Consider the following 14,825-nt stretch of genomic DNA (forward strand, 5'->3'; position numbering starts at 1 on the left):
AAGCCTAGGCATGAATACGGTTTCTAAATGTGTTCAGTTGCTAGGGGAAATTTGGGAGACTAAATACCATTAGAATCTGCTCCAGCAGCTTATTGATCCTTTTCTTGTGGTCGTTAAATTGGAGGTCCTGGTCTTTGGAGTAGGGAGCTTGTCTATTTTCATTCACTCAACAAAAAAATGTTGCCCAGCTCCTGTGTTCCAGGGACTAGACTGGCCCTGGGGAAACTGCAGTAAATGAGATACAATTTCTACCCTTCAGGAACTCTTAGTTTGGTGGGGAGACAGACAGGTAGGAAAATAATTACAGTATAGCCTATTAAGTGTTTACTGTAGATATTTAAAATGTTGAGGAAGTGGAGAAAGCAGTGATTAACACCATTCTAAGGGAAGGAAAGTCTTCACACAGTTAACGTTTGAACCACATCTCGAAGGGCAGTTATGAGATCAGCACAGGGGTCAGTATGTGTGCAAAAGCACAGAGGGGTGAAGTGCATGGCTTGTTTCAGTAAAGGCAAATAAAATGGATGGTCGAAGCATAAGGGTCTTAGGAATGGAGAGAAATGGGATGAAAAAAAGCCTGGAGGGCTTGTGAAAGAGTTTGGACTTTGGCCTTCAGATCATGGGAAGCCATGAGAAGTTTCTGAGGAGGTGAGGGACCTAATAAGATGTGTGTTTTAAAATGATAAAAATGTTCCTGTATAAACAGATATTTAAGGAAAATATTTAATGAAAAAAAACACAACTATTTAAGGCAAAGGAAAGAAACACTTGAGATTCAGTAAATGAGAGATTTTTTTTTTTGACAAATGAAGTTTAGAGTTGACCAAACAGATATCATTAGAGTCCCAAGTTTGAAAAATGGCAGAAAAATGAAAAAGCTGAGATAATGCATTTACTGTGTTCAGTGGTGAAGGAACAGGCAGCTGGCCTTCGTTCATTTATAGAATATCAGGTTTTTAAACTTGTGCTTGTCAACCTTGGTTTTCTTTTGCTACAGCCTTAGGCCTCAGAGCCTCACTCTGAGATTTGTAATGTGTTTTGGATGCGTTTATCACAGCCAGATGGGCCAAGGGCTTAGCTTGTTACTGCCCATTATTGCTATCGAAGGGAGTCCATCCAGAAAACAAGACTTTGGAGCTTCGATTAGTTTAGTGACACTGCCTTGGTTTCAGAAGAGAGATGATTTGATTGGATGACTTTGTATTTTCTTTTAAATCAACCAAAATGATACAATTGCTGCCAGGAATAGGCTTACCCATAAGCTAAGGAGGTTGGTCTCAAGATCCAAGAAGACCAGGATGTCCAATCAAATGCTACTTTTTCATCTTGTTAAAATCTTTGATTTAGGGAATTCCCTGGTGGTCCAGTGGTTAGGACTCGGTGCTTTCATTGCCGAGGGCATGGGTTCAATCCCTGGTCGGGAAACTAAGATTCCACAAGCCACACAGCATGGCCAAAAAAAAATAAGAAAAATTCTTGGATTCAGGGCATATTTACTGAGTTCTCATGTGCCAAGCCCAAGGGTCAAAGGGATAAATAAAACAGTCTCTGGCCCCAGGAAGCTCACAGTCTAGTGAAGGAGACAGATAAACCATTTTTTAAAAGGCAGACAATTATGAATTATGAATTCAAAAAGTGGAAATAGGCCAATTAACATATTAGAAGATGCTCAACCTCACTGGTAATCAGGGAATGGCAAAGATTAATGCCATCTTTAAAGACCTAAAGGATGCAGGGATAGTGTTCCCTTTAACTCTCTATTTAATTCACTGGTCTGGCCCCTACAAAAATCAGATGGATCCTGAAAGACAACAGTGGACCACAGCAAGATCAACCAAGTGGTAGTTCTAATTGCGGTTGTGGCATCTTTCCTAGAGTACATTAACATGTTCTCAGGTACATAGTATGTAGCCAATGACGTAGTGAATGTTTTTCTTTTCCTTCCCTATCAGAAAGGAAGATCAGAGTTCGTATTCACTTGGAACAGACAAAAGTATACATTTAGTCTTGCTCCAAGACTGTTAACTCTCCCGCTGTCTTACAACCTAGTCTGGAAAGACCTGCACTGCCTAGGTATCTTGCAGAACATCACACATGTCTACTGTGTAAAGACATCAGCTAATTGGACCAGACGAGAAAAAAACAGCGAGTATATCAGAAGCCTTAGTGAGACACATGCATTTCAGACAGTGGGAAAAAACCCTATGAAGTTTCAGGGGCCTGACATATCAGTGAAATCTTTAGGGACCTGTCATTTGGGATAGGCCAGGCACATTCCTTCCAAAGTAAAAGACAGTATTGCATCTACTCCCCCATTATGAAGGAAGCACAATGCCTGGTAGGCCTCTTTGGGTTTTGGAGGCAGTATATTCCTTCTATACCTGGGAATACTGCTTCATCCCATATACTGGATAACACAGAGGTTGCCCATTTTGATGGGGACCCAGAGTGGGAAAGCTCTCAGCAGCAGGTCTAGGCTGTAAGACAAGTAGCCCTGCTGTGTGGACCATATGATCTGGCAGAACCCATGGTATCTGAGGTATCTGTAGTGGGAAAAGATGCCTATGGAGTTTATGACAAGGCCTAGTAGGAGGGTCACAGTCTAGACCCCTGGGGTTCTGGAGCAGGGCCATGTCATCTGTAGCCAGGAATGACACACTTTTCAAAACACAGCTCCCAGGGACTTCCCTGGTGGGCCAGTGGTTAAGAGTCCGCCTTCCAATGCAGAGGACGCAGGTTCAATCCCTGGTTGGGGAACTAAGGTCCCACATGCCACGGGGCCTGGTTCGCTGCAGGGTTTTGGTAGAGACAGATCGTCTGACCACGCATCATCAAGTTGACCACGCAGCCGAAGCTGCTCATCGTGAGCTGGATTCCTTCAGATCCACCAAGTCATAAGTTCAGACAAGGCCGGCAGCAATTCGTCATGAGATAGACCTGGCACAAGTGGGATTGGGCACAGCAGGGCCACAGGGCAGAAGGTAGCTGCATGAAAATGTGGCCCAGACACCTATGTCACCCACCACATTTGCACCAGTGTGTCTTCCTCAGCTCACCTGTGATTGTCTGGGGAGCTCCTTATATCCAGCTGCAGGAGAAAAAAAGCCAAAATTTGTTCATGAGTGAGTCGGCTCAGTACATGTGAGCAAGCCAAAAATAGACCATTGCTGCACTGCAGGCCCCACACAGGGGTGTCCTTGAAAGACAGGGGAGGAGAAAATAGTTTCAGTGGGCAGAGCTTTGAATAGAACGTGTAGTCGTCCACTTTTTGGAGAAAGAAAAGGGACCCAAGGTTAGACTATTACTGGATCTCATGGGCAGCAGTGAATGGCTTGGCTGTTTGGTTAGGGATCTGGAAGGATAAGACTGGAAAACCGGGGACAAGGAGACCTGGGGTAGAGCATGTGGATGGACCTATGGAAACGGGCACCAAGCGTGAAGGTCATTCTATTCCATGTTAACACCCACCAGACAGTGTATACCATGGAAGAAGCATTAAAAAACCACGTATGTGCAGTCGATATCAGCCAGCCTCTAAGACCACCCCAGTGCTGGCAAAAGAGGTGCCTATAAACAGAGTAACCATGATGGCATGGAGAAAGGGCAAGTATGGGCCCATTAGCATGGGTTCCCTCTCACCAAGACTCATGTAGCTATTGCCGATGCTAAGTGTTCAACCTGCCAGTTACAAAACCCAACTCTGAATCTCAGATATGTTTCCTTCCCTTGAGGAAAACAAGAAGCCACTTGACAAGTTGATTATATTAAACCCCTTCTACCCTGGAAAGAGCTGTGATTCATCTTCACTGAAATAGACATATATCCTCGGTATTGCTTTGCTTGTAGGGCTTCATCCTGTGTAACTCTCCAAGGGTTACAGAGTGTTTAATCTACTGGCATAGGATCCCGCATGACTCTGCAGCAGTGGGCACACGGCCATGGAGGCAGCTCATCCCTTCAACATTCTGCACTATCCTTAAGCTGCCAGCTTGGAACTATCTGTAGAAGGCACAGCTGAGGTACCAGCTCAGAAACAATACCCTGTGAGGACAGGATGTCGTCCTCCTAGAAGCAGCATATATTCTAAATCAAGGACCATTACACAGTGCTTTGTCTCCAATAGGTATTATAGAATACATGGGTCCAGAAACTAAGGGATGAAAGCAGGAGTGGTCTCTTGCTTACCATCACTCCCAGGAAACATCTATGCTTCCTGTCCCCACAGCTCTGGGTTCTGCAGGTTTAGAGGCCCTGGTTCCCAAAGAGGCAACTCTTCAGCCAGGGGAAACATCAAGATGACTCTTGAACTTTTCGCCGTGTCTGACACCTGGGCATTTTGAGCTCCTGGTGTCAAGGGACCAGCAGGCAAAAAGTAGAGTCACCATTCTTTCAGGCATAATTAACCCTGAAAATCCAGAGGAGGTAAGGCTGTTGTTAAGCACTGGAGAGCAGGGAGGTATATCTTTGGTACTCAGTCGATCCATTTGGAATCTTTTTGGTACTCCCTTGCCCAATACTTACAGGAAATAGACAAGTGCAGGGTCCATGGCCTGAGACGGATAAGGTGACCACAGGCTCAGACGTCTCAGGGTGGAGGGTCTATATCATGCCACCATGTAGGTCACTGAGACCAGAAGAGGTGCTAACCAAGGGTAAGGGGAATCTAGAATGGATAACAGAAGTGGAAGATGATGTTAGTTGTGGTCTCAAGACCAGTCACAGTGGTGAGGGTTGCAGTTTGTTCCACTAACTTTCCTCTGTAAGTTTCCCCCAGGAAAAAAGGCCCACCAGAATCCTGGAAGAGATGCTCCCAGAACTTAAATGAAGAAGTGGGGCTGGATGCACAGGTGTGGGCTCTAGAAGATGCTGTTCTATGCTGCCCAGACCCCCAACCCTATGACCGATGCACCCATTCCCCTTCAGCTAGCAGCTAGCGGGGGATTCCCTCAGCTGAAGAGAGTTACCTCACCCCAGGTCAGACCCCTCCCCCAGGGCAGGTTGATTAAGGGTTATAAAGGCCTATTTCCGCTGCCCCAACTCAGCACAGCTCTGAAGGACCAGGGCTTCACAGCTCTGTGGCACCAGCTGAGGTCTTACTACTGCGGTGGCAAAACTACTGCACCAGGTCTTACTACTACTGGTCTTACTATTGGTCTCTGCCTAATCTTGCTCCTTTCCCTTCCACCACCCAAGAGCAACCCCTAATAACTCCCTGTATGCTAATCTCCATCTCAGAGACTCCTCCCTAGGGAACTGGGCCTGCAACATGTCTCTTCTAGTTGTTGGTAACAACTCTTAGAGCAGACGTCAGCAGACTTTTTTAAAAAAGGACAGATAATAAAGATTTTAGACTCTGTGGGCCATATGGTCCTTGTCACAACTACTCAACTCTGCCCTTGTTGTGCTAAAGCAGCCATAGACAGTATGTAAATGAATGGGAATGGCTGTATTCCAATAAAACTTTATTTGCAAAAGCAGGCAGTGGACTGCATTTGGTCCATGGGCCTTAGCTTGCCAGCCCCTGCTCTAGAGAAATAGTTTTACATGTGCACAGAGTAGGCAAGTACAAAGATTTTAATTGCAACATGGTTTGTGATAACAAAATTTTTGGAGCAAGCTAAATATACATTAGAAAAAGAAAGGTTAGAACTAACTGCTGAACAATCATCAACAGGAAGACACAGGAACTTACCAGAAAAGATACCCCACATCCAAAGACAAAGGAGAAGCCACAATGAGACGGTAGGAGGGGTGCAATCACAATAAAATCAAATCCCATAACTGCTGGGTGGGTGACACAAACTGGAGAACACTGATACCACAGAAGTCTACCCACTGGAGTGAAGGTTCTGAGCCCCACATCAGGCTTCCCAACCTGGGGGTCCGGCAATGGGAAGAGGAATTCCGAGAGAATCAGACTTTGAAGGCTAGCAGGATTTGATTGCAGGACTTCGACAGGACTAGGGGAAACAGAGATTCCACTCTTGGAGGGCACACACAAAGTAGGTGTGCATCAGGACCCAGGGGAAGGAGCAGTGACCCCATAGAGACTGAACCAGACCTACCTGCTAGTGTTGGAGGGTCTCCTGCAGAGTTGGGGGGTGGCTCTGTCTCACAGTGACGACAAGGACACTGACAGCAGAAGTTCTGGGAAGTAATCCTTGGCGTGAGCCCTCCCAGAGTCCATCATTAGCCCCACCAAAGAGCCTGGGTAGGCTCCAGTGTTGGGTCACCTCAGGCCAAACAACAAACAGGGAGGAGACCGAGCCCGCCCCATCAGCAGACAAGCGGATTAAAGTTTTACTGAGCTCTGCCCACCAGAGCAACAGCCAGCTCTACCCACCACCAGTCCCTCCCATCAGGAAACTTGCACAAGCCTCTTAGATAGCCTCATCCACCAGAGGGCAGACAGCAGAAGCAAGAAGAACTACAATCCTGAAGCCTGTGGAACAAAAACCACATTCACAGAAAGATAGACAAGATGAAAAGGCAGAGGGCTATGTACCAGATGAAGGAACAAGACAAAACCCCAGAAAAACAACTAAATGAAGTGGAGATAGGCAACCTTCCAGAAAAAGAATTTAGAATAACGTTAGTGAAGACGATCCAGGACCTCGGAAAAAGAATGGAGGCAAAGAGCGAGAAGATGCAAAAAATGTTTAACAAAGATCTAGAAGAATTAAAAAACAAACACCTAGAAGAATTAAAGAACAAACAAACAGAGACGAACAATACAATAACTGAAATGAAAAATACACTAGAAGGAATCAATAACAGAATAACTGAGGCAGAAGAACGGATAAGTGACCTGGAAGACAGAATGGTGGAATTCACTGCTGCAGAACAGAATGAAGAAAAAAGAATGAAAAGAAATGAAGACAGCCTAAGAGACCTCTGGGACAACATTAAATGCAACAACATTCACATTATAGGGGTCCGAGAAGGAGGAGAGAGAGAGAAAGGACCCAAGAAAATATTTGAAGAGATTATAGTCGAAAACATCACTAACATGGAAAAGGAAATAGCCACCCAAGTTCAGGAAGCTCAGAGAGTCCCACACAGGATAAACCCAAGGAGAAACATGCCGAGACACATAGTAATCAAATTGACAAAAATTAAAGACAAAGAAAAATTATTGAAAGCAACAAGGGAAAAACGACAAATAACATACAAGGGAACTCCCATAAGGTTAAGAGCTGATTTCTCAGCAGAAACTCTACAAGCCAGAAGGGAGTGGCATGATATACTTAGTGTGATGAAAGGGAAGAACCTACAACCAAGATTACTCTACCCAGCAAGGATCTCATTCAGATTCGATGGAGGAATCAAAAGTTTTACAGACAAGAAAAAGCTAAGAGAATTCAGCACCATCAAACCAGCTCTACAACAAATGCTAAAGGAACTTCTCTAAGTGGGAAACACAAGACAAGAAAAGGAGCTACAAAAACAATTAAGAAACAATTAAGAAAAATTAAGAAACAATTAACAATTGTTAAACAATTAAGAAACAATTAAGAAAATGGTAATAGGGACATACATATCGATAATTACCTTAAATGTGAATGGATTAAATGCTCCAACCAAAAGACATAGGCTTGCTGAATGGATACAAAAACAAGACTTATATATATGCTGTCCACAAGAGACCCACTTCAGACCTAGGGACACATACAGATTGAAAGTGAGGGGATGGAAAAAGATATTCCATGCAAATGGAAATCAAAAGAAAGCTGGAGTAGCAATACTCATATCAGACAAAATAGACTTTAAAATAAAGAATGTTACAAGAGACAAGGAAGGACACTACATAATGATCAAGGGATCAATCCAAGAAGAAGATATAACAATTATAAATATATATGCACCCAACACAGGAGCACCTCAATACATAAGACAACTGCTAACAGCTCTAAAAGAGGAAATCGACAGCAGCACAATAATAGTGGGGGACTTTAACACCTCAATTACACCAATGGACAGATCATCCAAACAGAAAATTAATAAGGAAACAGAAGCTTTAAATGACACAATAGACCAGATAGATTTAATAGATATCTATAGGACATGCCATCCAAAAACAGCAGATTACACTTTCTTCTCAAGTGTGCATGGAACATTCTCCAGGATAGATCACATCTTGGGTCACAAATCAAGCCTTGATAAATTTAAGAAAATTGAAATCATATCAAGCATCATTTCTGACCACAATGGTATGAGATTAGAAATCAATTACAGGGAAAAAAACTTAAAAAACACAAACACGTGGAGGCAAAACAACATGTTACTAAATAACCAAGAGATCACTGAAGAAATCAAAGAGGAAATCAAAAAATACCTAGAGAAAAATGACAATGAAAACATGGCGATCCAAACCTATGGGATGTGGCAAAAGCAGTTCTAAGAGGGAAGTTTATAGCTATACAAGCCTACCTCAAGAAACAAGAAAATTCTCAAATAAACAATCTAACCTTACACCTAAAGGAACTAGAGAAAGAAGAACAAAGAAAACCCAAAGTTAGCAGAAGGAAAGAAATCATAAAGATCAGAGCAGAAATAAATGAAATAGAAACAAAGAAAACAATAGCAAGAATCAATAAAACTAAAAGCTGGTTCTTTGAGAAGATAAACAAAATTGACAAACCATTAGCCAGACTCATCAAGAAAAAGAGGGAGAGGACTCAACTCAATAAAATTAGAAATGAAAAAGAAGTTACAATGGACACCGCAGAAATACAAAGCATCCTAAGAGACTACTACAAGCAACTCTATGCCAATAAAATGGACAACCTGGAAGAAATGGACAAATTCTTAGAAAAGTATAACCTTCCAAGGTTGAACCAGGAAGAAACAGAAAATATGAACAGACCAATCACAAGCACTGAAATTGAGACTGTGATTAAAAATCTTCCAACAAACAAAAGTCCAGGACCAGATGGCTTCACAGGTGAATTCTATCAAACATTTAGAGAAGAGCTAACACCCATCCTTCTCAAACTCTTCCAAAAAATTGCAGAGGAAGGAACACTCCCAAACTCATTCTACGAGGGCACCATCACCCTGATACCAAAACCAGACAAAGATACTACAAAAAAAGAAAATTACAGACCAATATCACTGATGAATATAGATGCAAAAATCCTCAACAGGTCTTCCCTGGTGGCGCAGTGGTTGAGAGTCCGCCTGCCGATGCAGGGGACACGGGTTCGTGCCCCGGTCTGGGAAGATCCCACGTGCCACGGAGCAGCTGGGCCCGTGAGCCGTGGCCGCTGAGCCTGTGCGTCCAGAGCCTGTGCTCCGCAATGGGAGAGGCCACACAGTGAGAGGCCCGCGTACCACAATCAAAAACCAAAAAAAAAAAAACCAAAAAAAAAAAAAAAAAATCCTCAACAAAATACTAGCAAACAGAATCCAACAACACATTAAAAGGATCATACACCATGATCAAGTGGGATTTATCCCAGGGATGCAAGGATTCTTCAATATATGCAAATCAATCAATGTGATACACCATATTAACAAATTGAAGAATAAAAACCATATGATCATCTCAATAGATGCAGAAAAACTTTTGACAAAATTCAACACCCATTTATGATAAAAACTCTCCAGAAAGTAGGCATAGAGGGAACCTACCACAATATAATAAAGGCCATATATGACAAACCCACAGCAAACATCATTCTCATTGGTGAAAAACTGAAAGCATTTCCTCTAAGATCAGGAAAATGACAAGGATGTCCAGTCTCTCCACTATTATTCAACATATTTTTGGAAGTCCTAGCCATGACAATCAGAGAAGAAAAAGAAATAAAAGGAATCAAACTGGAAAACAAGAAGTAAAACTCACTGTTTGCAGATGACACGATACTATACATAGAGAATCCTAAAGATGCCACCAGAAAACTACTAGAGCTAATCAATGAATTTGGTAAAGTTGTACAATACAAAACTAATGCACAGAAATCTCCTGCATTCTTATATACTAATGATGAAAAATCTGAAAGCAAAATTAAGGAAACACTCCCATTTACCATTGGAACAAAAAGACTAAAATACCTAGGAATAAACCTACCGAGAGAGACAAAAGACTTGTATGCAGAAAACTGTAAGACACTGATGAAAGAAATTAAAGATGATACCAACAGATGGAGAGATATACCATGTTCTTGGATTGGAAGAATCAATATTGTGAAAATGACTATACTACCCAAAGCAATCTACACATTCAATGCAATCCCTATCAAATTACCAATGGCATGTTTTACAGAACTAGCACAAAAAATCTTAAAATTTGTGTGGAGACACAAAAGACCCCGAGTAGCCAAAGCAGTCTTGAGGGAAAAAATGGAGCTGGAAGAATCAGACTCCCTGACTTCAGACTATACTACAAAGCTACAGTAATCAAGACAATATGGTACTGGCACAAAAACAGAAATATAGATCAAGGGAGCAAGATAGAAAGCCCAGAGATAAACCTACACACCTTTGGTCAACTAATCTATGACAAAGGAGGCAAGGATATACAATGGGGAAAATACAGTCTCTTCAATAAGTGGTGCTGGGAAAACTGGACACCTACATGTAAAAGAATGAAATTAGAACACTCCCTAATACCATACACAAAAATAACCTCAAAATGGATTAGAGACCTAAATGTAAGATCAGACACTATAAAACTCTTAAAGGAAAACTAAGGAGGAACACTCTTTGATATAAATCACAGCAAGATCTTTTTTGATCCACCTCCTAGAGTAATGGAAATAAAAACAAAAATAAAGAAATGGGACCTAATGAAACTTAAAAGCCTTTGCACAGCAAAGGAAACCATAAACAAGACAAAAAGACAACCCTCAGAATGGGAGAAAATATTTGCAAATGAATCAAAGGACAAAGGATTAATCTCTAAAATATATAAACAGCTCATGCACCTCAATATTAAAAACACAAACAACCCAATCAAAAAATGGGCAGAAGACCTAAATAGACATTTCTCCAAAGAAGACATACAGATTGCCAAGAGGCACGTGAAAAGCTGCTCAACACCACTAATTATTAGAGAAATGCAAATCAAAACTGCAATGAGGTATCACCTCACACCAGTTAGAATGGGCATCATCAGAAAATCTACAAACAACAAATGCTGGAGAGGGTGTGGAGGAAAGGGAACCCTCACACACTGTTGGTGGGAATGTAAATTGATACAGCCACTATGGAGAACAGTATGGAGGTTCCTTAAAAAACTAAAAATAGGGGCTTCCCTGGTGGCGCAGTGGTTGAGAATCTGCCTGCCAATGCAGGGGACATGGGTTCGAGCTCTGGTCTGGGAGGATTCCACATGCCGCGGAGCAACTAGGCCCGTGAGCCATAGCTACTGAGCTCGCGCGTCTGGAGCCTGTGCTCCACGATGAGAGGCCATGACAGTGAGAGGCCTGTGCACCGCAATGAAGGGTGGCCCCCGCTCGCCACAACTAGAGAAAGCCCTTGCACAGAAACGAAGACCCAACACAGCCAAAACTAAATAAATAAATTTAAAAAAAAAACCAAAAATAGAATTACCATATGACCCAGCAATCCCACTACTGGGCATATATCCAGAGAAAACCATAATTCAAAAAGACACATGCACCTCAATGTTCACTGCAGCACTATTTACAATAGCCAGGTCATGGAAGCAACCTAAATGCCCATCGACAGACAAATGGATAAAGAAGATGTGGTACATATATACAATGGAATATTACTCAGCCATAAAAAGGAATGAAATTGGGTCATTTGTAGAGACGTGGATGGATCTAGAGACTGTCATACAGAGTGAAGTAGGTCAGAAAGAGAAAAACAAATATCATATATTAACGCATATATGTGGAACCTAGAAAATGGTACAGATGAACTGGTTTGCAGAGCAGAAATTGAGACACAGAAGTAGAGAAAAAATGTATGGACACCAAGGGGGGAAAGCGGCGGGGGTGGTGGTGGTGGTGTGATGAACTGGGAGATTGGGATTGACATGTATACACTGATGTGTATAAAATAGGTGACTAATAAGAACCTGCTGTATAAAAAAATAAATAGAATAAAATTCAAAAATTCAACAAAAAAAAGAAGAATGGTTAAATAAATTGTGGTACATGCAGATTTTGGAATACTATACAGCACATAAAAAGAATGAGTTTAGATCTATGTAACAACATTGTACAATAGAAATATAATGTGAGCCACATAGGTAATTTAAAATTTTCCAGGAGCCACTTTAAAAATGTAAAAAGGAACAGATGAAATCAATAATAGATTTTGAGCCCTATACACCCAAAATATCATCACTTCAACATGTAATCAAAATAAAAATTATTAATGAGATAGTTTACATTCTTTTTTTGGTACCAAGTCTTTGAGATCTGATGTGCATTTTACACTTAGAGCACATCTCAGTTTGGGCTACCTGCAGATGGTCTCCTACTTACAACTGGCTGACTTAAGATTTCACGACTTTAAGATGGTATGAAAGCGATACATACTCCGAAGCTTGAATTTTGATCTTTTCCCAGGCTGGTTATGTGCGGTGGGTCCTCTCTTGCGATGCTGGGCAGCAGCCGCAGCTCCCAGTCAGCCACACGACCACGAGGGTGAACAACCAATACACTTACAATCATTCAGTACCCAGACAACCGTTCTGTTTTTCACTTTCAGTATAGTATTCAATAAATTACATGAGCTCTTCAGTACTTCATTATAAAATAGGCTCTGTGTGAGGTGTTTTTGCCCAGCTGTAGGCTCATGTCAGTGTTCTAAGCACGTTTAAGGTAGGCCAGGCTAAGCTCTGATGTTCGGTAGGTTAGGTGTATTTTTATCAGGAAGCAACCCCATCGTTAGTCAAGGAAGATCTGTACATGTTCAAGCACTCAGTATCCACTTGTGGCCAGTGGCTACTGTATTATGACAGCACAAGTCTGTAAGTACCGACATGGAGACACCACTGAGACATATTGTTACGTGACAAAGGGAAGTTACAGAATAATATGTACAGTATGATGCGTCTATGTAAAGGGAAAAAAACTATTTCTATAGGAATATATTGAAAAAAAAGAGAAAAAAGAAAAAGATGTATACAGCTATATACCCTAATTAGGGAGAGGCTTTGAATGGAGTGGGGCTGGTCTGGGTGCGGGGGCGGGGGGGGGACTTGCTCTCTCCTTACAGATTTTTTTTAAAAAATTTTTATTCGGGGATAATTTTAGACTTACAAAAGGTTGCAAAGATAGCACAGGGAGCTCCTATCTGCTCTCACCCAGTTTCCCCTCTTGTTAACATCATACATTAATGTAGTGCATTTGTCAACATTAAAAATCCACTATTGATACATTACTGTTAACTAAACTCCAGACTTCATTCGGATGTCGCCAGTTTTTCCCCTCATGTCCTGTCTCTGTTCCAGGAGTCAGTCCAAGCTTGAGTTGCGTTTAGTCATGATGCTGCTCCAGTCTCCCCTACTCCATGACAGTGTCTCAGTCTCTCCTTGTTTCCCATGACCTTGACAGTTTTGAGCAGGGCCGGCCAGGTATTTTGTAGAATGTTCCTAAATTTGGTTTTGTCTGATGATTTCCTCATGACTAAACTGGGGTTATGCGTTTGGGGGAAGAATACCACAGAGGTGAGGTGCCCTTCTCGTCACGTCACTTCCGGGGGTACATGATATCCTCAGACTTTATCACTGGTGATGTTAACCTCGACTGCTTGGTTGAGGTGGAGTTTGCCAGGTCTCTCCCCTGTGAAGTTTTCTATTTTTCCCTTTCCATACTCTATTCTTTAGAGGCAAGTCACTGAGTCCAGACTCTACTCAAAGGTGGTGGGAATTAAACTCCACCTCCTGGGGGAGGGTGGAGTGTCTACTTATATTATTTGGAATTCTCCCCTATTTATTATTTATTTGATATGAGTATGGACTTTATACTTTGGCTTGTAATCCAATCTGACTTTTTTCAGTGAATATCAACTCCTGTATTGTATTTCTTTTTAATGCAGAAAACATAAACAATGATGCTGTGTGAAAAATAAATTCTATGACTGGTGAGACTTTTTTCCTCCAAAGCACTTCATGACTGCCTTTGAGTAAAATAGTCATTGGCTTGTTGCTGTTCAACTAACAACTTTAGGCAAAGCTATTTCAACTCTCCATGACTTAATTTCTGCTTCTGAAAGAGGGAATGTTTCATGAGATGGAGTCAGAGGCCAAGAAAGGGATGATTTTTTATGTTTATAGGTGTACAGGTGTTTTGTTGTCTATTAATAGACCTTAAGTTCTTAATGGCAAGGGTTATCGTCTCTTATTTATGTTGGAAAATGGACCCAGAGCTAACAGCCTTTGACAACATTGTGTAAACATAATTAATATTTATATCCCCTATCATAATCCCAAGTAGTTCTCCTTCCTTGCTCTTTCATCTCTCTAAGTGGGATTTGGTTTTCCTGTTTTTCCTCAGCTTTTTCTCCGGTGGCTGAAATCCACCCCAAGGCCTGGCATTCAAGGCCCTGCCCTAGCAGGCGTCTGCTGGCCTCTTTGGCCTCATGCTTGTTCCTCTCATCCACCTATAACCATGGCCACACTGATGGGCTTATCACCCAACAAAAATGCTTACGGACTATCTCCCTCCTCTACGCCAGGCCCTGTGATGGGCCCCAGGCCACAGAGGTGAACCGGATAAGGGCTCTTTATCACAGCTCACAGTCCAATGCAGGGACTGAGTCATTGACCTGTAGCAATCTGATGTACTAGAGCGATGAGTGGAGGACTGTGGGAGCATCGTGGGGAGGGAGCTAACTGTGCCTGT

This window comes from Delphinus delphis, chromosome 1, assembly GCF_949987515.2.
Source record: "Delphinus delphis chromosome 1, mDelDel1.2, whole genome shotgun sequence".
NCBI lineage: Eukaryota > Metazoa > Chordata > Mammalia > Artiodactyla > Delphinidae > Delphinus > Delphinus delphis.